This window comes from Anabas testudineus, chromosome 18, assembly GCF_900324465.2.
Source record: "Anabas testudineus chromosome 18, fAnaTes1.2, whole genome shotgun sequence".
Taxonomy (NCBI): domain Eukaryota; kingdom Metazoa; phylum Chordata; class Actinopteri; order Anabantiformes; family Anabantidae; genus Anabas; species Anabas testudineus.
In genome coordinates, this window is record NC_046627.1 from 18476711 (window position 1) to 18501150 (window position 24440).

The window sequence follows — 24440 nt, forward strand, 5'->3', positions numbered from 1 at the left end:
GTTGGTGCATGTGAAAAAGAACAAGTAAAAATCACCTTCCCTATTGTGCTCAATATCGTATTCAGTGTCTAGGTATGATTTTATTGACAATGCCTTCCTGTGTATGTGTGTGTGAGCAGTTATGAGCTTAAATCCTGGGTGATTAGATAGCTTCCAAGAGATGGGTGTAGTGCACCGGGCACGTGGAAGATATGGGAGAGAGTCAGCATTATACGCTCTCATTTAGACCCTGTCCTATTGATTTGTCCCACTAAAGTCTTGATTGAAATTACAGGGAAGACAGCTGCAGTAAAATACTCAATAGCCGGGCTCGCATCAATTTCACAGTGTGGAGGGAAAAGGGTGCTTGTGAGGAGAGTGATAATTTCGCAGCACAAATTGTAACTTGTCCATTAGGATGATAGACGTTAATCTGAAATCAATTTGAAGCATACAGTACAGGTTTCATTATCTGCACATCTGTCGTTGTCTTTTATTTTTAGTTTACTTTTTGTTTGGCTTATAATTAATCAGGCGAAAGCAGTTTACTTAAGTTTGACAGATTTTTCAAAACTACGTTGAAATAGTCAAAGTTTATGTCAACTATAAATAAAACTATAAATAAAAAGTAGTTCTCAGGCTTGAGTCTGAATCTTGCACTGGCTGACAAAGTGAACACTAGTGAGGCAAGTCACCGTTCGTCAAACAGCAACAGCGATGACAAATATTGCAGACAAAAGGAGTGAGTAAGTGAGGAGTGAAGGCTGGGCAGCAAAGATAGGTTAGGTTGTTATGTACTTGTTGCTTACTCTTCTCTTTTTAAGCAGTCTTTGAAGAAATCTGTTCACAAGTCATTATCATCAAACCCATTTGCATCCAAATTCAGTGTTTGTGTTTCACGTTGTTTGTGTGTCGCTCACAGCATGGCTCCCACTTTAATCAATCATTAAAAAATACCATTATGTACAGAATGTTGCAGCCTTTCTGTCATGCTGCTGCTGTTGGGCCGTGTTTGTAATACTGCTTCAGCGTATGTCTTGATTTTACCAATAAACAGGTATCTGAAAAGCAAATTTAAGGTTTTCCCTCTAACAGATGGTATATGCGAACTTTTGAGACAGGTTGTGATTTAAATATGCATTAGTAGTCCAAAGATGGACCGCTTGGTATCCAGAAGACACATAGGTACCCACCATCCAGTCTACCATTTTACTGTGCTCCTGAAAATTCCTTGAAAACACAAGGAATCGTGGGGTTTGTGTATTTGTTTTTGCACCAGGGACATCCAGCTAGAGGGTCAGGGTGTACACGCTTGAAGCCGAGCATAATTTAGAGTTAAAAATTTCCCACTGTTTACTCCACACAAGTGAATGTTTTTTAAACTAGCCAGGCTGCATGACTCTGTAGTGTCCAGTTAACCCAGCACTAAGAAACTTATCCTGACATTTTGTGCACACATCCACGGCCCCTAGAGAATGAACCCCGGGGCGCCAATTTGAGGCTCTTTTAATAAAAATAAATAAATTCTCAAATAAGAATATTACTGTGTTAAAGTCATGATGTTGCACAGTGTAGTACAGTAGGTGGTAAACAAACCCATCGTAGCATCCTTGAAGATCTGATTCCTGGTGTCACCAACATATTTTACTTATCCAGTGACATAACTACTCTGCACATTAGATGGGCTCATTATGAAATGATAGCATGCTAATATGATGAACTAAGTGATGAAAATGCAAAACAGTATGTTTGCTAAAAATCAACATGTGTATTAGCACATACAGTAAAACATTTAGCATTTAGCTCAAAGCAACACTTTACCTATATAGAGCTTTAAAAAGCTGTTAATATGGCCGTAGACATCTTGTTGTAAGCTACTCCAGCTTTAATTGGATTAATACACTAAAATTCACAAAAAAAAAGTGCTGAGTCACAGATATAAGCATAGATACTGTAAAAATATAAACCTAGTATTTGAACAGTAATTCCAGTCCCAGCAAGTAGGCTATGATTCATTCAAGTTTTAGTTTGACCTATGAAAATACCTGTGGGCAGAAAATATCTGTGATGGAATGACAGTCATTTCTTTCAACCATTAGAGAGAAAAAGCTTTGAGGGATATAAATTGTGGCTGCCGCATTAAAGCAAAGGGAAAGTTTCATTACGTCCAAAAGGAAGAGTTGTTGTCTTTTTTTTTTTTTTTTTTGTCTCTGTGTCTGCACTCTTTCTTACTTTCTTCTCCAATTTCTCTTGCTTGCACACTAACTTGTCACTCTGTTTCTGCCTCTCGCTCTGCCTCACGTCCTTTCATTTCTACATCCATACCCACCGTTTCAATCTCTCATTTTTTCCAGAATTTTTGCTTACTCACCTTCCACCTGCCAGCTGAGCAAATTCCCCTGCAACTGCCAAAACTGTGTCAAAAAGCACTTTTGCTGTTTATATATTTCTTTATTGCTTTTTCTTCCACTAGTAGTTTAAATGGCAACTCTGCTCTGTGGAAGAGAGTCATTTATTCCACCCAAAAATGTATCTGATGGTTTAATTAACAACAATTTGCAAACAGCAGGGTCAAAATAGTCGAGTGACTTTGATGGGACATAGATTTCATGGGAATGGATAATCGAGAATTTATAATTGGAAATAGTTTTTTTTTAATTGTACAAAGTGAGAAATTATGCTTCTGCTTTTATTTTTTTATTTAGTCTGTATTACTGCTTGCCTCAAGAGTACCATATGTTCAGATGGGAAATGAGATTAGGGGAAAAAAAAGTCAAAAGTTGTCATAGCTGATTGCATCAAAGTGACTGGCAGAAATACATTTTTAATTTCAAGGTGCATTTGAAACTAATGAGATGGGATATGCTGTACCCTTGACTTCCATTAAACCTATTATGCATATAAAAAACATAAAAAATTAACAATAATGATAAAAATGTGACCCATACAAAACTGTTGGCCCGTCAGCCGCATATAAACTAAACCCCAGTGGGAATGTTTGCCAAATGCATTCAACCAACCCCTTTGTTGTGCAATAACCACAAATATATTCAAGGCCATGTTGAACTGTTTAATACACAATGTTACATAAATATTTGAATGTCATCTTGCCACAGAATTATTCATCTTATCTGTGTCTGCTAACACAATCAATTTCAGCCTTGTTCCAATTGCTTCTGGCACGGGGCGCTATCGAAAACCAGATTACCAAGTTCACAACACACTTTGCTTGATACAATATGCAGTGAAAATCAAGTCCATCTCCAGACTGGAAATTCACAGCCACCGCCTCACTCTTTGCAGTTTGTAGGTCACTTCAGGGGGTGATGTAAACATCCTCTGACTCCTTTTTAACAGCAGAACATTCACATTCACAGTGAAGTCACAGGTAAATAACATAACATAATATAGCACTATCCAAAGTCTTATAAATTAGTTTTAGTTTGAATGACTGCTCTCCACAATCAGGTAATAATAGCATTTATACTGGACGCCTATATAATTTGAATTTCCCTTCATTCTTTTCAGATTCTACCACCAGTGTGTTTTCTGAATGCTTGTTCTATCTACTGTATTATGGATTATTTGAGTTTAAAGGTATATTCCATAAATATTTAGTGAAATCAAAACAATTTTATGGAATTTAAAATACACTATATGAATTACTGTAAGCAATTACCTCTCTGTATATACATATTTATGTTTCAAGGCAGACTCACAGTTAAAATGGCCTTCACGTGGATGAAAGATTCATAGTAAACAATACATTAATGTAATCCTGTGTACACAACAGCCTCACTGTTAATTGCTTATCCTCTTTAAAGCATGTCAAAGAGTTTAACACACTGTATATGCTGCAGCCTCACATTAAAAGCCTTCCACTGCCAAAATAAGAAGTCATAGCCAGTAATCAAGTCAGAGGAAGGTCTTGTGTTTACATGCAATGCAGCCATATTCACACATGCACTGACAGTAGACACGTTTTACATGCATTTACATTTAGTTGCCAAGCCTTAATATTACATATTCACTGTGGCTGTGACCCGGTTGCAGTATTCACTTGGTCTTGCTAAGAAAGGAGTCACTGTGAGCCATTGCTCCTATTAAATTCCCTCCCATAGAAAAAAAAAAAGGGGTTAACTGTACTACTGTAGTGTAGTAGGTTGGCTGGAAAGTGAGAGATGTGATGGCTGCTATAAGTGCAGGAGCTGCCAGATGGTGCTCACAGAAGCGTGATCATTTGGCATTTTTTTACCCAAGGGCTCCAGGGGGAATGGAGAGAGTGGGGAGAGAGGTGGAGAAGCGAGTGACGAAGGAATGGGTGCATAGAGACCCTATGTACCTGTACCCTATGCAGCCTGTATTGGAGCTGGATCTATTTTTTCCCCATTTGTGTTTATTTATTTATTTTCCCTGTCATGCATTATGTCATCAACCACTAGCAAGTGCAGCATTTTCTTTTGTGTTCTTGGACAACGTTTGATGCACTCATGTTGGAAATTGTCGCGGCAATATCCATCTATCTTGTGTGACATTCGGCCTCCTGTCTCATGTCTGAATCAAAGCTAATTAACTTGCCTGGCGTCATTTACATGCTGTTCTCAAGCATTGCCATCAGGCCAAGTAAATTTCATCTGGTACACAATCCGTAAGCACTTTGAAGCAAAAGCCGTGACTGCGTGTTCTGCACATGTGTGTTTACGCACGCGTGTGCACTTTTACTATGCTTCCGTGCCTTTGCACCTGAGTGAGATGTATTTGCATTGGTGCAGCCACAGAGCTCCTTTATTGCTATGCTCATTTGAGGTTTGTAGTTACAGGCGCACCTGCTTGAGAGACTCATCACCCTGAACAATAATGCTGGCGGCCATGTTTACCCTTGGGTGACGCATCCTCTACTTGGGTGGCAAATCCTATTTAGGTCTCCAGTTGTCATAGATGATACACAGTGAAATTAGAATTAAGCTACTTTATTTGGGTCACATTTGCTGACTTTGTGGAAATAGAAAGACCTTAAATTTTGTCAGAAATCATATAATTCCAGTGCTTAAAGCTTGTTTTGCATGTCGTATACCTAAAAACATCAGAATTTATATAGAAATGCAAATGAATTGTACTCTGTAAAAAGCTATGTGTGCTGTAATTACAGATTTGGGACAGCATTACACAGTGCAACACAATCAAGTCTTTCTGTGTTGCTCCAACCCCCAAGGTAGTCACATCTTCCACCCAGACTTGATGACATGCCCTCCTTCTTCTTTGAGGAAGAGAGAAAAAGAGCAGTGATGAACAGAATCTCGAGTATTCCTTCGAAAAAAAGGAGTGCATCTCTTGCTCACGGCTCCACTTACATCCTCTCATCTAATTATCATCAGTATATGCCTTATGGTTAATCGACTACAAAGCCCCCTGTACCCTCTATGAGCTCCTTCATTCGTTTCTTGACCTTTTTTTTTTTTTATCCTCTCTGTGGCCTTAAGTAGAAGGAAGAGGTCAGGGTCCAGAAAAGCAATTCTCCTCTGGCTATAATTAGTGCCATGTAATAAGCAGCAACAAAGGCCAGCAAAATAACTTGACAACAACCATGGGAGAGATGGTGATGATGGTCAAACACAAATTAGCAGTTATTAAAAACAACATGCAATAATGCTCTCATTACTGCAGAAACATTTTCCGCACAACCATCTGCTAAAAAAAGAACAATGAGAGGATATATCCTTTGAAAAGTGATTATAAATTGACTTGAGGGAGAGTGGCAAAAATGGAAAAGAGGGACGGTGTAGCACACCCTTGTGTTCTATAATTCTTTTCCGAGGAGATTGGAGACGCTCGCAAGTAATTCCACTTGACGGAACAAGGGGCCCTTTTTGGAAGCAATTGGGAAGAGAACCAAAGTCTCATTCAGGGAAGTTAATCCCCGTTAATGGGTTTGTTTAAATTCAATAAAAAAGAGAATATGCACAGAATGAATTATGAAAAACGATTAATGAATGCTCCAGCAAGTAATCATTTTCCGGATAAATATGCACATACATATTAATTTTGTCAACCCCCCCCCCCCCAACCCCCATCCCATTCTACCATAAAATCTGCCTTATTTTTAGCACACCCTTAAAGCAATCCTACTGTGTTGAGTGGAAGTCACTGACTTTCAAGTACTGCTTTCTTTCTTGTTTTAAAGAGACTCCGTGTAACTGGGGAGGTGATATCAATGTGTTTGATTGTTTGCCAAACAGGTTTTGAGGGCTACTAGCCTCCATGCAGGCTTCTTGTCATGGAAAAGCCCCCCCCCCCCCCCCGATAGCGCTGATGACCAGAGTGAGGGGACATAGCGGCAAAAGTGACAGGTGTGGGGACAGGGGGAAACCGTCTGCCATACCAGGTGACACCTCCAAGTCTGGCAAGGAGAGCCCCGAGGCTCAGGAAAAAAAAAAGATGACTCCATGTAACAGAAGGCCCAGAGCATCAATGTGCTCATACTTGACATCATCAAGGTGTTCAGGGTGAGAATGCGGGGCAGATACTGCCTGAGTTAGCCACAGTTTTAAGGCCCAATACTGTTCTACATCCACTTCTTATCTCTCAGTAGGTAATGTTTAACTTGGTTATAAGGTGTGAAATGTTTTTTAAGTATTGCAGGATTTCCTCTGAAAGCCTTGTTTATTCTTGAGCTTACCTCTAAGAATTCAGTGGTAATTGCAATATGTGACACTGCTTATACAACAGTCTACCACCCACAGAGGATCTCATCATTTCATTATATTATTGTCTTCATTTAGAAGCAGTGTGTTGTTGTTGTTTTTTTTTTCAAATCAGGTAAATGTTTTCCAAGTAATGTTTGTCCAATCCAGCATCCTCCGTGTTTACAGTGCAAGTCCCAGGCTCTGCGACTGAAGGTCACGGAGTTGACGAGTGAGGAGTCATCACAGCATCTGCTTGAACAGCGGTCACTAATAAACACACGCGCATATGCAATGCGTAGCCGCACAATGATCAGATGCAAACAGACACACAACACGGAGGAACACAGACACACACAACAGCGGCAGCAACCAGGAGACATTTACAAATTGGCTTCTTGGCTTGAACATTGGTTCCGTTCATAATTATTTCTCCCTGCCATTGGGGTCTCTGCACACTGCCGGTCCCCTGCTAATGCTGTAAGCATGCCAAGCAACTCCAGAGCTGTCTCTGTGTTCAGGCAGCCAAGGAAATCTCTCTCTGCAGCTAAAAGCCAATTATTTCCTTGTAGGTCGGCAGGACTATTTGCCCCAATAATTATTCCTATATAACCTCTTTACAGGAGGAAATTGAAATAACATGGAGCCATTAATGAAAGAGGCTAATTTCGCCATGTAAATTTGTTGTTCCTCCTCATTTTATACAGCCAAGTGGTCTGAATTATTGGCGTACCAACAGAAACACCTGCAGTGATGCTGAGAGAAAATAAAGAGGTAAAGCCTTTTGAGTTTACATCCATCATTGGTGGGATAACATCAGATGTCCTGCCTTGATTCTATGACTTAAGGACATAGGTGAACTAAAGCAGCTGGGTGTGTGGTTGAGGATGTCTGGCCATGTTTTGGGTGTATGTAGAGTATAGATGTGTACAATGTCCTCACATGCACCAGTGGGAGAGGGAGAAACGTGGCTCAGCCGTCACTATGTGTCAAATATAAATAGGAGAAATTAGAGTGGTGCAGTGGAGGAAATTAGAAGCCTTCAGCCGAGGTGTGCTTGAAAGAGGTTGTTTGTGTGACGTTCAACATGTTCAGTGCTCTCAAATTCAAAGGGTTTTCTGAAATGCCAAAAGTCAAAGGTGGCATGAAAAACTTACCAGCAAATAGGAGTAGAAGGAGGTCACATTTATAGTTTGTGTGGATTATAATGAGAGCTCAAGACAAAATGTCCAACTTCTTTTTCACCTGGAAACAAACACCCACTCAAATGATGAATTACATGCCTGTTGGATTGCTGGCTTCAGAAGATTATGATGTATATGAGGATTTTTGGGGGGGAGCGGGGAGGGGGGTTGGAGAGTGGGGGGGGGGGGGGGGGGGTACAGACGCTGGTTGAAGTGTATCTGAGAAGTACTTCAGCTGAAGCCCACTGACGCCTTTTGGTGTCTCAAGTAACCACATGAAGCACTCTAGGCTCTTGTAGAGACCTTCAAGCACTCTCTAAGAATAACGAGTCCTAAATCTACATCGTCTGTGCTACAGCAAAGTAGAAAAATGATAAAGCTAAGACTTGTCTTACTGGATTTGTGATGATCTCCACCATAATCGTTTTCTACTTTCACAAGCAGTATTCTGAATAAGGGGTAGAAGGCAAAATCTCTTTGACTCAGTCTCTAACCTTTGTATGCAGTAGGTGGTTGTAATCATCATTGTAGAAAACTACCACACACCAGGTATATCACATGATACAAGGAGAAGGTTAACATCGTTTGGTTAAGATGTACTGATCCAAACAGTGAATGTGTAACTTTAAGGTTGACCCCCAAGAGAAACGACAGTATCATTTATTTAATCAAGTAACAGAAATAATAGATTTTACCTTGACCTGATAAAAGTCTCAAATAACTCTAATGATTAGAAAGCAGCATGAGAAAAGACTTTGATGTTGAGGGTGGCAAACTCATCCAGATAGAAATTGTTGAGCAGGTCAACAAAACATGAAAGATTTGGGTTCTGTCGTTGTCACCCTATACGACTTTCATTTCCCCATGACCTCAATCATTATGTGGTTGTGGTTGTGGTTGTTATCATTGTGACCCTCGCTCAAGCGTACTTATTTAACCCAAACCATAATACAGTATTTTCCCTAACCTCGAGCAAGTCACATTTCTGCATAAACGTACTCAAGCCTTCACCATTGTTGTGTCAGGCTCAGAAACCTGATGACTCATATTTTAGAAATGGTGGTTTGTAATATTTTTCAAGGTTTTTAGAAACGTTAACATAAAGGTCTGCTTTCTAACCCCATGAAACAATGTTGAATCTCACTACGGCTGCACATACAGCAAATAGTGGTGCACATTAAGCTGCGTGACACAAATGCCCGTGTAAGTAACAAACCTTGTAAGTACCTACGTTAAACTACTACAAGGACGACGAAGAGAAGAAGAGAAATAACTGAAATAATTATAGCATGCGAAAAGAAGATTGTGCCAAACTGATTTCTGCTTTGTAGTATTTTTTATTTAACTGCTACAGTACAGGGGCTGCACTTAGAGGCTGCTTCTTTTGTCCTGAAATGGCCCGTGCATATTCCAGACAATAGCTACCCCAGAGAAACACAAAAGGTTAGGGATGAACAGGGGAGATAGAAAGGAACATTATCTGTGGCTCAAAATCCTTTTACTTCTCAAGTGGAAAATGGAAATAGGCCAAGATTAGTATGCAAGGTTTTATCATCTTGAGATTTATTATATGTTCTAGGAAGTACAAAGAGAAATAAAAGACAAATGCTTTTTTTTTTTTTTTTTTTAAAGTTCAGACCATCTATAATCTATGAGAGCCTGAGACTATTTCAATTTAATTTGGAACTTTGGAACAATGTCGCAGACCTTTAAGGTATATTCAGACATTGGGGGAATAAGAAGAGAGTGTGTGAATTTACTTGTTGAGGTTGGACAGTGTTACAGAGTCAATGCATTACACTAATAGCAGCAGAGGAAACCAGGACTCTGAACAAGGCACTGGTGTAAATGTGTATGTGTAGCTATGTGCCTATAAGACAGAAAAAAAAAATGTTTTGATGATAAAATATTGACTTTGGGCTGAATTTGTTGTCAGCTCTCAGGCTAATGTTGAAAGTTCAGGTCTGTGCAATAGTCTGAAGCAAATCTATTATTTACTGAAATGATGAAATTAGACCATACTAGCATTGTCAACAGAATGAAGGGTCTCAGACCTTGGTTTACTACACTCAACCACAGAATAGGTATAATACAGTGATTGTCCAGTTTCAATTCCCTTTCAATAGCAGTCCTCATTTTTCTGTTAGTCTCTGTAAGGGCAGAGTGGTGTTAGCCAAGTGTCCTTGTTGTAAAAAGGTTTTTAATAAAAATGTAATTATTTGAACACCAGCATGAAAAATCATATAAAACACTAGTTTAATCAGTATTCAAGTGAAACAGTTCACTGTTTAACCACATGGATAGCCAGTATGAATTAATTTGACCCCAAGAGCAATACCCCAATAACTCCAGCCATGAAGACAAATGATAATTCTTACACCCTCTGTACATTTGTGGACTAGTTTGGTAATTACTCTAACAACAGCACGGCAGCAACAGCGTGGGTGCGTTTTGCCCAGCATTTTCAATTAAATATTGGCAAAGTCTAATTTGTCATTTACCAATTAGAATAAAGGCTGACTTGACTCACTTTTTCACAGCTAAATGGGAACTCAGTTAAGATGCAAATTATGATTCCTGTTTTCATTTGTTTTTGTTTAGATTTCTACTCTTTCCAGAGGAAGGGAGAAGACATTCAAGGAGCTACACACTGTCTGTAACACGCCTTGGGTTTTTTTTTTGTACTTTGTAAACACAGTGCTTTTCTGCTAACTTCAATCTCAAATCTTTCAATTACAGGTCTGTGCATTGACAGCCATCTCAATAAAACATTGAACATCAGTGAGCCTTGCCTAAGGCTAGCATCTGGGCTCCAGTCTGATCAAGAGGTTGGGGGTAGAACAAGAGCCATTACACTGGTCAGTCAAGCAGATACCCTATGGCCAAAGTTGTATTTTATGTCAGACAGAAGCTCTTTAAATAATATATTTAATGAAAGTATATTTTCTTTAACTATTTGATTAAGGTAAATCACATTAACTGGTGCAGGTCAGGACCTTTACTAGATAACGTACTCACTATCTTTATGTGCTATTTACTGTCAACAGGCAAGTCAAAACACCACTGTTATTTCCATTAATATTATTCAATTCTACCTAATGAAGACAGACATAGCTGTACTTTATAAAAAAAAAAAATAAAAAAAAATTGGGAGCATCAAAGAGTCATTTGTGCCCCATTATAAATTGTTCAGACACCTACATCAGCAAAATAAGTAATCATAAACGGTGTGAAGTATAAGAGATCACTACTCAAAGTCATCAGCAGAATCATAAATATAAAACAAGTGTAGATGAGGAGAAGGGGGTGAGACGGAGGCAAAGGAGGACCTAAGTGCTAATAGATATTGTGTAAGGAAAGTGATTTTCTTAATGAAGATGGATGTTGAATTGTTGGATTTTTGTGCTGTGAATTATAATGAATTCTGTAATGTAGAAAAAAAAAAATCTTGGCACCTAGAGTTACCCAACTGATTTTGATGTAGTTCTGTGCTGGTGAAAACTGTATAAGTGCATGTCATTTAACAAGACTAGGAGACTAGCGCTGCCATTAGCAGATGTACTTACACACAGCAATGCTTTGAGCTAAATGCCAACATCAGCATACTAAAATACTCACAGTGACAATGCAGAAACTCAGATGGTTGTTGACTTAATGTTTACTTCTGTATGTTCATCATCTTAGTTTAGAGTGTTTGGATCCTAACATTCCCAAGATGGCACTGAAAACAAAGTATTACTGAGACTTATGTGGACTAGTTTTGCATGAGTGAGTCCTAAAGCTTTAAAATTTGTTAGCATTTTTGCATTCAGCAGTGTATCTTACTTGTATTTAATAATATGATTCAAAGTGATAGAGAAAAAAAAAAAACATAGGATCATCAAATTCATTAAGATACACCATCTGGGGACCATCTATGTCTGCACAAAAATGTTTGCCAACTGTCTCCTAGTTGTTCAGGATTTCATGTGGGACCAATGTGGTGGGCCAAATGTTAGACAGACATCCCTAACAGCAGGGATGCAACAAAATCACTGAATGATAAACTTAAACGTATGCCTGTGTACTCTTTACAGCTTTTGTGCTTTCATCTTAACCTGTAATCACAACCTAAAAATGTAAAGACCTGTTTGGCTTGTCAGACGGTTACTAAGTGAGATTCTAACCCCCCCTACCTGCCCACTCGCAGCAAGATAACAGCCTCAGCTAAATGCCAAGTGTAAATGTGCATGTGGCTGATACAAAGACACAATTAGGCACAAGAGTGCACGCAAACACAAATTTCAGATGGCTAATGAAAAACCAAAGCAGGACATTTACTGCTGTTAATGCAAAACACAAGATTTTCTGTTGTGGTTTAATCTCCTACAGTAGCAGTACTGTCTGACATAGATAACACGTAGAGAGATGAGGAGTCTTTCTTCAATTGGTCCTTTTTAGCCTCAACTCTCAGAATATCGGCTGCAGCTTGATGTATAACCTAATTAGCGCTTTGCATCTATAGCTGAATCGCTTTTCGAGAAATGAGCAAGTTGTCACCACGGCAGACGCAGATCAATTCTCCCAGTCGACCCTGTTCCGGCATCAGACGCTCTATTCCAATCCAATTGTTTGATGGCGTTCTTGTATGAATGTGAGAAGGTGTGTGGGGAGTGTTTTAATCACAACAAAAATGATGAAATATCCCAATAGATTAAGATCAAGGTCCAAATCAAACACACCCCGTGCTCGTCTGACTCCATTTGGTGGTTCAAGTGTACACTAGCTTACGGGTCCCTGTCTTGTGTCATAAACGTGATTTTGACAGATATCCACATCAAGCGTGGCTCTTTTTGTTTGCATATCAATCATTTGGATGGTCAGGTGTGGCTAATGGTACTTAAGCTTGTTTGTCGCAGGATGAGTTGCCCAGAGGGGAGCCACAGTGCCGAGGTTAGTGCTGTTTGTTTTCGGTTTGTTCTTCGGGCTTGGCTGGGCAGTACTGTGTGCGGGAGTGGCAGGCATTCAAGCTGGCCATGCCCCCAGGGGGTAGGAGGGGTTCGGGTTGGGAGGGAGCATTGTAGCAGATGTTTTCTGTCCTTCCAAGGCGGAGGGGAGGGCACGGGCAGCGTTCGATGACAGAGACTAGAAGGTCGGTGACCTCTCCTCCTCTTTTCTTCACACCTCCCTCTCCCGACATGTGTCAGTCAGTGCCAGGTCAAGATGGTGGCCCAGTGCGCCTGCAGATCCGCCATGTGCTTCCAAGGCAGGGACTGGCAGTGCTGCGCAGCATCATCCACCAGCACAAGTCATTTCCGCCCCCTCCACTGCCAAGTGTGTCAGGACCATGGGAATAGATGAAGCCTTGTGGATAAACAAACACATGCGATAAGCATTTAAGGTATATCTGAAACCAGAGCGTCGCATCTTTTCCTTCCATTTACTGCATGGGTAAGGTTAGTATAGACACTGCAGTCATATACTCGGCACTGTCAAACGTCTGCCTCCCTGTGCCAAAACAAAATGCAAATATGTAGGCACATTCACACAGACCGGCTCACACGTACACATAAAATTGTACCTATTTTCCTCTCACACCCACAACCCCAACCTTCCCTCTTGTGTCCTGGCTGCTGGCTTCCATAGCTACCCACTCACATCTACCCACACACACATCACCCAGCCGCTGCAGTTTATCCCATTTGTAACACATGGCTGGCTATCGTACAGCTATGACCAAAGGGAACGCAATGGAGCCAGGCAGAGAGAAAGGGGTGTCGGGGGTTGTGGCGGCCGGATGGAGGGGCGGCTGGTGGACTGAAGCAGGGTTTGGCTCGGTCTGGTTGGCCGTAATTGGTGTCCACTCTTCCAGAAGCCCTGCAGTGATGGCGGACAGGATGCCTCTGTCCGCATTTTCCCTGCCATCCATAATGTGCGGGCTTGTGTGCATGAGTGAATGGACGCACACACACACATTCAGGGGCCAAACAACTGGTGACAGAGACACTGACAATGTCCATAGGGGCTGTGTGAGTGGGCAGCCAAGGGATAAGTGTTATGATAAGTGAATGTAGCATCGCATTTGATCACATTATAACATTTATTTTGCACTTACATTATCTTATGCTTTGGTGTATCCGTGGCAACCTTTGTTCGCAACATGGACAGAGGTGAAAATTTGGTTCAGGGGCAAGGTTGAAATGACGCTTTAGTCCATAACCAAAGTCGGCTTTTGAGCAAGTAGGAGGGAAAATACAATGGAGGAAAGCTGATTATTAGTGTTTTGATCTTCTAAATGTATTTACCTAATGCGATGTTGAAACATTTTAAAGATTAAAAATAAAGGGTATGTAATCTGTCAGCATGAAGCCTCTACTGCAGGGCTTCCTTTTGATTTTCCATCAAAATCTGTGGCTACCACTTTAGCCTATGAATATGAAACAAACACAATGCTCATATGATTCCCCTAGGCTGGCATACAAACACATTAAACACATATGATATGTGCAAAGTGTGAAAACCTTTCAAAGTTCAGCACAGTTTTCTGGCAGCTTCACAATAAAAAAAAAAAAAAAAACCTCTTAGTGGTTCTGAACAAAGCGTGACACTGGCAAGAAATGATCTCTCTGTCTCTCTCTGTTCCTGTATGACCATACAGGTGTTGAGTCAGTTTAGTGCAATGCATGGTTTGGCTGAAGCAGCAGACTATCGTGGTCTGGTCCTACTAACAAGGATGTCTCTTTGAGGCAAGAGCCAGGACACATATGATCACAACTTGGCATGCTAAGGCGCAGCTACAGCGAGCTACACTGGATCAATAGGAAAAGGGCTGTGTGGGATTGTATTTACAGATAAATACTCTTTGTAATGATTAAAAAGTACCTTATTTTCTGGATTCCTTTCTTATACACCACTTCAGATTTTGTATTTTGCTCAAGGACAATCAGATAGGGTTGAAATGTACCTCATGGACTACAACGTCCACATGTTACTGGTCTGTCACAGGCCTGCTTCTGTTGTTTCATTGCATTGTAGTAGTCAGTTTTTTTTTTTTTTAACTAATTAATATTTTGAACCTCCAAAAATCCATCCAAGTTATTTGGACTCTGGCTTTCTCACATCACTCAGCACAACACAGCACACCCTTCAATTTACAGACCTTTAACGAAGACGTTTAAGATCAGCAGTCGTCTTTAAAAGTTAAAACTGGCAGCACTTTATTTGGCACAAGAAAATTCTCTGAAAAGTCTGTCATTAAGTAAATTGTTGCTTCAGTGTGCTTTTGCTTTATCCTAGCAGCCGTCTCCTTCACTCCCACTCATTCTTTCTCTCTCTCTCTCTCTCTCTCTCTTCAGAGAAAGGTGTTATCCTTGTCTAACAACTCCCCAATGAGTGAGAGAAGAGTGGAGACTAAGTGGAATGAATGCCAAGAAGAATTAGGTGAACCTTTTTTTGGCCTGACAAAGCTGGGAGGGCGCAGGAGGGAGCTTATCATCACCTGCACTTACCGGAACTGTATAAATATGTTATATATAAAAAAAATAAGACACAGACATGAACGCAGAAGTATGAAGAAAACATCATGCGTGCTATAAAATCAATCTTTTACCAATTGAAACCAAAAACATCCGAAGATGCCAACCATATAAAAACAAGACAGACATGCCTTTAGACATTTGGAGAATATGTTTTCAGCTCACCGACAGTGGTCTACACTTCACTCTGTAAGAAAAAAAAGCACCAACGTTAACATTTCAACATAGCCTATGTGCTTAAAGGCTGTATATTGTGTATTCTGTTTCTAGGTTCAATATGTTCTAAATAAAAGAAATCCCCACTGATTTTTTATTTTTTTATTTGCTGCTGCCAAATGAATAACTTTCTTGCTAGATTTTGTGACTTCTTGTTTTGGTGCATTGTCTGGTAAGCTATTTTTTCTTTATATGTCTTTATATCCGTTAACATGTGGCATCATCTAGCACCTTTAGAGGCGTGTTTAGCTACTTGCTACTGAAAATAGTTTGCAGCCCTATTTTCCACTAAGTTTGTGGTGTATGTCCACTTGATAGCAGCTAAAGCCAAAGCTCCATTCAATGTAATGTTGTATTTAAAAAGTACCTGTTTTAATCTGTTACTGTTTTACCACAGCCTCTAAACAACATGTACCACCTAAACTGTCCTTTTTTTTTTATCTTTACTGCAGCTGTTCAAGTAACCTAACATTCGTGTTATTTTGCTGCTCTTTATTACATTGTAAACACACTGCATTGATTCAATATTCGCAGTTCAACACCAATAGAAGGCCAGTTCCCATGTGGCATATTATTGTAGTGGTAGGAGCTTCATTTATAGGTTGTCATGATCGGTTAGTGGCGAGCACACAGTAGTTAAATCATTTGAGATCACAAGCTACTAATGTGTTTGCACAAAGTATTATTTTCTTCTGTGAGACCAGCTGAGTTCCGTCGACGTGTCCTGTGCAAGTGCGATGGCATGTGAACACCTGTCCACGAATCCCGTCCAAAAATTCATAACAATACCTGCAATTAATTATAGGTCTTGATCACGCTTTCCTGCTTTTCTTTTCTCCCCCCTTTTTTGAGCTTTTTTACCTCCAGGCAAGCTATTAGCAAGGCAACTGAAAAGACATTCCAATTATTTCTTACATCTGAGGAAATGAAAATGGCACATTAAACATAACAATCAGTGTACCTTGTGATTACTATTTGCACATTTCTTTGTCGCACGTGACCACACTGTGCGCTGCAGATATGATGCCACTGGTCTATTACCCAGATTTAATGTTTTGTAAAAAAAAACCTCCCAGTCAAACACAGCATTGTTTGAAGGGAGAGCTGAGGTGTAGTCTTGTCATTTTCTTTCAAAAAGCTCTCGCTAGCATTAACTGTGTTGATAATGAGGGTGATATAATACTATGGGGTGCTATTATCTGATTAATCAGGCCTTTATAGACTCCACAGTAATGCAGACTGCATCAAGATGCCTTGATACAACACAGTCACTCCCTTTGGCTTTGGCTTCCTGTGTTCAGTCGCTTGTTTACAGTAGACTTTAAAGCATGGCTGGTCATAAATAATACATCCAATACAGATAGATAACGTCTCATATATCCAGTGGGAAGATATCTTAATAGCAGGAAGTTAAATAAATTTTACTCAAGTGTTACACTCAAGGGCAATTGCCCCAGTCTTTCTGGAAACAGCGAGGTGAATGCTGTGAATGTCAATAAGGGTAGTAACATGTAGTTCCGACTTCAAAGCTGTAGTTCAGGTTGACAAGGAAGAATTTGATTGTTATTATAAAGCCTGCTCAGACTGACATTGTCTGTGAGGAAGTACATCATAAGGAAAGTACTTGGGTGTTTCAGTGAAAACACTAAAATCCTTGAATGCAGGATGTGTAAAGTTTTCCAAAATGCAACAAAAAGTCAAATCTGGGTCTTTTTTCAGTGCGCTTGAATCTTTATTTATCTGGCAAAAGTACAAAGAAAAGATTTTCAGTGCTTTTACTGACCAGGTTCAGTGTACTGTACAGTACCTACAGACCACCCAGACTGTTTTTAGCAAAAAGGGAGGAAAAGTCAGCATCTAGGATGGTATGGGAGTGCAACAATTACCTCACGTCCCCAGCTACCTGAAAGTGTAAGTAAAAGGAAAAATGATGTAAAAAATGCCTCAGGCAAACATGGGCAGATATGCCTTCTTTTTTTTTTTTTTTTTTTTTGCAGGCATCAAATTCTAAGTTTTCTTCTACTGACAAAATCAAATTAAATTGTCAGATAAAATGAAGTGGAAATGAACGACGTTTTTAAACGTTCCCTACTTTTAGGGAAATATCGTAAACTTGCAATTTTCTACATTCGCCGCACAAAATAAGAGAATTTAACAAGCAGCTGCTAGGGGAAAGTTGAACATGTAATAGCTACTAGACTTGAATTGTCTAGTGGCCAAGAATACACCTCCAGTAGAGTATGACGCTTGGTATTAGTTGTTTGTCGGCCTTAACGACTTCTGTCAGCTGCGTTTGAATTTCTTCCGCCCTCTTGTGGCCAAAAAATCAATGAGTGTGTAGCTTCGAACACCTCTAGTTTTCTCGTGTAACTTTTGTTTTGGCTGTAGGATACATGTCAGGAGAGAGCTGAGTAAGAGTAACACAGGTTATTTTTTCCCCTGTATATCTTTTATACCCCGAAGCTAAATGTCAGCTTGATAGGTAATCCATAGGCTATTCCCATAACCCAAACAACACAGAATACTAATATCAGCCTGCATCATTTGTCTTTTTTGTTTATATTTTCCAACCACTGTGGATACCCCCAAAGACCACAACTGAGCGAAAACTCAATGAAAATCTAGATTAGATGGACCCAAAGTGTTGAGCAGGGATTAGCCAGGGGAAACTCAGCTCAACGCACAGCCATCAAATGAGGTGTTTTCCCCTCGGGTCTTGTTAAATCTTTAGAGAGCGGACATTTGGTGCTTACGGGAATCAGCAGGTAATCTGATGCGGGGCACCAAAGTTTCTTTTTGGATCAAAGTGGCCAGATCGTGCCACTGGTTTGAGGGATCTCCAGAGCTTTGGCTTTCCTGAGAGTGGATTGAAAGGGACACTGTGTAGTCACAAAGCCTCTTTCCAACTGGCCATGCATTGCACAGTTAAAGGGTCCTGACGGAAAGTAGCACTGCATATATGTGTGTTTTTGGAGGCTCAGCATGACAGAAAGAAAATATAACATATCTATCTGCTTGTTTGTTTGTGGACGTGCATGTGCATGTGTATGCACAGCGCTGCCTCCATGTCTGTGTTTATAAATGCACGTCTGCTTAGACTGACACAAACGTCTCATGTCTCATCTGTCTGTCTGGGTGTGACAGGCAAGTGAGCAAGAGGCTGCGCCCTTGCCTGAAAATTGATGAAAATAATCTCGTTCCCGACTTGCCTCTGTCTTCCCCTTGCCACACTGTGCCCGGGCTGCCCTCTGAGATTTGGGTCAGTTTAGATCTATTGACCCTACACACTCAGAGTAAGCCTGGGGGGGGGCTACATTGACAGATGTTGTCTTGCGGAACACTGAAATGATTTTTTTTTTCTTGGTCCAGTCAAAAAATAAAAGAAAATGATAGAGCGGAAAACTTGCCTAACCAAAGTTGTTTGTTTGCGGTTCGTCTCATTTAAATATACACAGCAATGCAAATGGTTATAGTTGCACTGACCACATCTGGAGTGTTTACTGCTCCACAAACGAGCAGTGGTTTGTAGACATTTGTGAAACAGAAGTCAATGTTGTGCTCTATTTAGCACAGAACTCAGAGACGTCACACCCAGGGCTGCTTCTAGTACACCAACCAGATTAACCATAACACCGGCTCTAGCCAGGTTGGCCACTGTCAGCAATACCAGCTTATACCAATGCATTACATAGTTTTTTGTGCATGTAAACACTTTGAGTTCTTCTTCACTTTCTGTCAGTTTATATAAGTAATGTTGGTGCTGTCCATCTCTTGCTCTCACCGTTGCCGGTTTCTCTCTCCTCTCTTTAGACACTAAGTTTTGTGTGTGTGGTGAGTCAATGTCTACAAATGCCCAGCTCAGAGCCACACTACTGCAGGCTAAAGTCCTGGGGTCCTTCTCCGTGGGCCACTGTTCCAGGGAGATGTGCAGCATTTACTTGGTCTGGCAGTAAGGAGCAGGAGTAAATCTAAGTAAACTTCAATAAGACTAGACATTGCAGAAAAGGTGCAGAAACGCTGCGCTCGGTGTGAGATGTGACAAATGCAGTTGAAGATAGCACCTACACGTTTGGATGTAAAAGTAGCTCACACTGTCACTGATAGTTTTTTTTGTTGATCTTGCAGTGATGATGGCAAAACAAGAGGCATTCTCCGAGGCATTTAGGATTTCTAGCCAACTGTATTGCCGAAATATTTGTTATGCAAAATTTTAACAGTACTCACTAATGAGCACCTTAAGTATTGTTGATATGTTAGGGTTATGCAATATAGACATTCATTGGTTCAACAGCTAGATTAGATTCCAGACAGACAGAAGTAAAGACTGAAGTAAGGAGGAGTTGATTGTGTAACTGACAAAGCAACAAGCTTTTGTTGATTTTTATTCAGAAACAAAGGTTTCTTCACTGTGTCTACAGGGAGACACGCTAAAATAATAGTGCCAGGTGTGAGAGTTTAGGATAAAGAAATGTTTTTTTGGAAAGGTTTTGATTTGACAGATTTTATTTCACTGACTTCTTCCATAGAAAAATTAAAAAAGTTAGTAACAAAAAGGAAATGTAATGAAAAACTAACTGGGTGAACAAAGTGAAATATCTGTGACTGCTTTGGAGAAACTGAAAATTTCAAACATTGAAATAAAATCGCATGATTGTCAACATTATGATGGTAGAAGCTGTCGTACGTGTTTTACATGAGTCCTGGTGCCTGGTGGTCACACGTAAATACGTCTTATCAAACGTTTCCGTCTTATTGTGCTTTTGTTCTTTTCTCCAACACAGATGCAAAATCCAATTGTTGTTATTGCTCAGTAGAGTAAGATAGTACTGTATACAAGGACACTGAATGAAGTGAGCGAATGCATGCCTGGTGGCTCTCCGCACTGTTAATTCAGTTATATGGCTGCTCTGCAAAGGCAATGGGACTTAATTAAATGTCTCACCTAGAGCAGTGGAGGATCATGTTGCCACTAAATCCAGTTTGAGGTAATGTCGCACTTTATTGTGACGATCAGTGCTTCCCCAGGGGTTCAATTACAGCTAAATCTAATTGAAGGGGAACCATGCAACAATGAAGCCCCCCCCCCCCCCCCCCCCCCACCTGTCCCTTTCCCTTTTTGTTCTATATAATCAAAGTCTCCAGCATTTTAACTAAGTCGGATTACCTTGGGAAGTCTTACGAAACTCTTTTGTAGACCGGAGACCAACTGCTGGTGGCAGGGGTCCACAAACTCATTACCTGAGTTAAAAGTAGAATTGCCATTACAAAAGAATGTAATATTCTCCTTTAATTGTCCTTATATGAAGTTAATTAATTAACCACGGTTGTAATAGACTGGAATCAACTTGTGCTCATCAGTCAAACCAGTCATGCTCATGCTAAATGTGAGTTATTAAGCTGTTCCAAAATAATTGTGATATTTACTAAGTGGCTGACAATCTTTTAGAATTGCAAGCAGTTTCCATAGTAACTCAGATGAAGTGTTACGGCCAAAATTATCATGAAAGATAACGTGTATAGAAAAAAAAAAAAAAAAATCTTTTAAACCCCCCCCGGCTAAGGATTATATTTGTGAAACTGTATGAGACACCCATAAAAGAATCCCTAGGGAGAGGAAAACAAAACACTAAAAAAGAGAGGCTCAAGGTAGGTAATATGATATATTTTATGCAACTGGGCACTGATCACCATCTCACAGTTCATTAGGCACGAGTGTGAGACACTATCCAACAAGCTGCCAGTCATAACTCTGTCTCCAGGGGCTTCATTTAAGAAAAATAGGTTTTGTCTCTCTGCCAGCTTTTATTAATAAATTATATATTAAAAGAATGTGCAGAAGAAAAAAGTTAATGAAAACACAGTGCCACAGTTCCTTGGTCAGTAAAATCAAAATGCTGCTTCTGTTACACTACAGGAAAAAAAAAACCTTTTTTTAAACCTAAATTAATGTTGGTCTCTGTCATTTCTTCAACTTAGTATATTTATTCAAATACTATTTTGAGATAGGCCTACTGATATGTTTACTTTACTTAGGTACTTCACTTACTTTTCATACTTAATACGTCTAACTCCACTATACATGTACTTCTGTGACAGCTGTAGTTTACTAGTTGTTTGTAGATAAACATTTTCTATAACAAATTGCAATATTACAGCTGTTTTTCAACCTTTATTGACTCGTTGCCCCTGAATTACATGCTGGTTTGTTTTAGTGATAGTTTACAACAGTAGAAAAAAAATTGCAGAAATATGAGTCATTCTGTATGATGATTAGTGATTTATTTGGGACAGTGCACTAATATAAGTACAGTACCCCTGTGCCAGGGTTAGCTTAACAGCTAATTCACAATATCTCAAAAAAAAAGATTGCAAATTGTTTTACAGAGGTTTGGTCCTGAGTGACCACATGACATCATCTGAGCTTAAAATATCCTCCGGGTGACATGTCATCTGACTCTGAGAAGCAGAAAAATATTGAAATCTGTGTGGGCAGGGGGGACATCTAATGCCATGCCGTGCACACAGTCCCCACTCTGGACTCATAGAAATCATAGAAAGTCAGTGAAGTTGCCCTTTAACAGAAACTCTTCCTCCAGTGCCCTTTAACTGACTCCATCCACACATTATAGCAGCATATTGTTCACTATATGCTGCAACACATAAGGTTAAAAATCTGTCTTCCCAAACCCCTCCAACCGTACCATTTCTGAACTTGTCCATAAATCTCCAACTCCATTCTGTTGTTGTCCCGCAGAGAGAAGCTTATTTATATGTTCACTGCAGGGATTCCAGTCATTTCGGTTTCAATTCATCAAGCTTAATAGGTGTACTTGAAGGGGGCTGGAGATCGAGCTGCATTAGCTCTGACCATTTCTTCTTCTAAGTCACCTACAGTGAAATGCGTGCAGGAAAAGTGCACAATATATTTTCCACATTATTGCATCTTTGTTCCAAACCCCCCCCCCCCCCCAAAAAAAAAAAAAAAAACGGCAAGGTTGTTAGTAACTGTGGTGGAAATGTAACAGAGAAAGAAACGGGGCATTTGTTTGTCACCAGAGTTTTTATTTTTTCTTTGCTTTTATACGCAGTCATCACAAAAGAACACTGGCTTTCTCCACACTGATCTTAGGTGAGCTTTTTCAGACTGGTTTGTAAAACATATAAACCACGGTGAATTTGATCTGACTCTGGAAATGGATCGCACACATGCGTACACCCACACGCACCAAAATAAAGAAATAAATACTGTATAACCCTGTTTCAAAGGAGTTCTTCTAAGAGGGTTTAGGGAGTTAAAGAAAGAGTCCCCTGAGTTTCCTGCCTCTTTTGTCTGCCTACGCCTGCACAGCTGTAGCACTAATCAAAATTGACAGGTCCTGCTTTTGCAAATCCCTCCACTCAAGCATGCATTCCCATCTTCACATTACCCACATTGTAGACCATATCAAACTAAATAAGCATTCATGACTGTGGTGAATAGATACGGGACTAAAACACACTCAGACAAAACACTGGGATCCGAGCATCTCTCTCCCCAGAGACCAATACGAAATTGAACATGATTAATAAAAGGCCTTCGATTAATTCGCAGCTTTATTGTTGGAACTTTCAACTCTCGATTGAAAAGGAAACTAACTGTTCACAAGAGAAACTTGGTGTTGGATATAATGCATGTAATGTGTCAGGATTTTAGCTACATTATGTGTGATTTAGAGTCTCAATACAAATACATTCAATATGGCGATCAATCAAACTATTAACTTTAGGCCTTTGGGTTTACTCCTCATATTTACAGGTTTTCATCAGTGTCAGTATGTCTTCCTCAGGCGTATCATATTTGGAGTTTTCTACTCAGAAATGTGTCAGTTTGCAGGTGATTTGTACTCAGCTCTGATGCTTTGTCAGCATCATTAAGCGTTTTATGGTTGTGTTTTGGCACTCGCAGCACTTGGTTAAGATTAGTGATAATGGTGTGCTTTTATACTGAAAATCCTAACAGGATTTGACAGTGACAGTCAATGTGACAATCCTACACTTGATATGCCTACCATCCAATTCCATTAATAAAAATAGTGCTTAGTCCAACACAAACATAATATGATTGCAGTTTACTTGCATAGTAATTATGTTTTTAGGAGATAAGGGTTGTGTTACACAAGCTAAGACAAAATAACATATACATATATTAATGCAATTTAAAATAGAGCGGCAAAGATCTGTATAAATAAAGAAAGATCTTCCACTGGTACAAAAGATGTGTTTTATTCCAGCCCTTAAAAAATGTATACTACCAGACAAAAGGCAAATATTGCTGTTGTTCTTTCTCTTTTTTTTTTTCTCTTTCGTCTCCTTTGGTTGAAAGTTTCTGTTTTCACTGTCACCACGGATGGAGATACTTTGATGTTGTCAAAAACTGATCTGCTAGATCTGAAGTTTCAAAGAATAGGCTTTTTTTTATTATTATTATTATTATTTTTTTTTTTTTATCAATTATTTGATTTCTGTATTCAACAAGTCATGCTAACTTTAGTTAATCTATTAGATTTGCATTTCTTTGTGCTTAAAGTCCCTTTTATTCAAATTCTATCAGTACATTTGTAGGGTAGCATATTTTGCACATCTTATTCTCGTCCTTTTTGTCGAGCCCCAGTAAACTAACACCAAAACACTCCACTCGTGGAGGCTCATCAAAAGCCCGGGCACATAACTTCTGGTTATCTCCCCCCAGGCTCCTCTACCAGACACAAGAGAATAAACTGTGCACTGAATAACAATACACAAAGAGTTAACAGCGTTCAGATGCTGGTCTTCTGTGGTCTCTTTCCACCTCTCACCTAACACATGGATGGATGCCGCCTTGCAGTTTC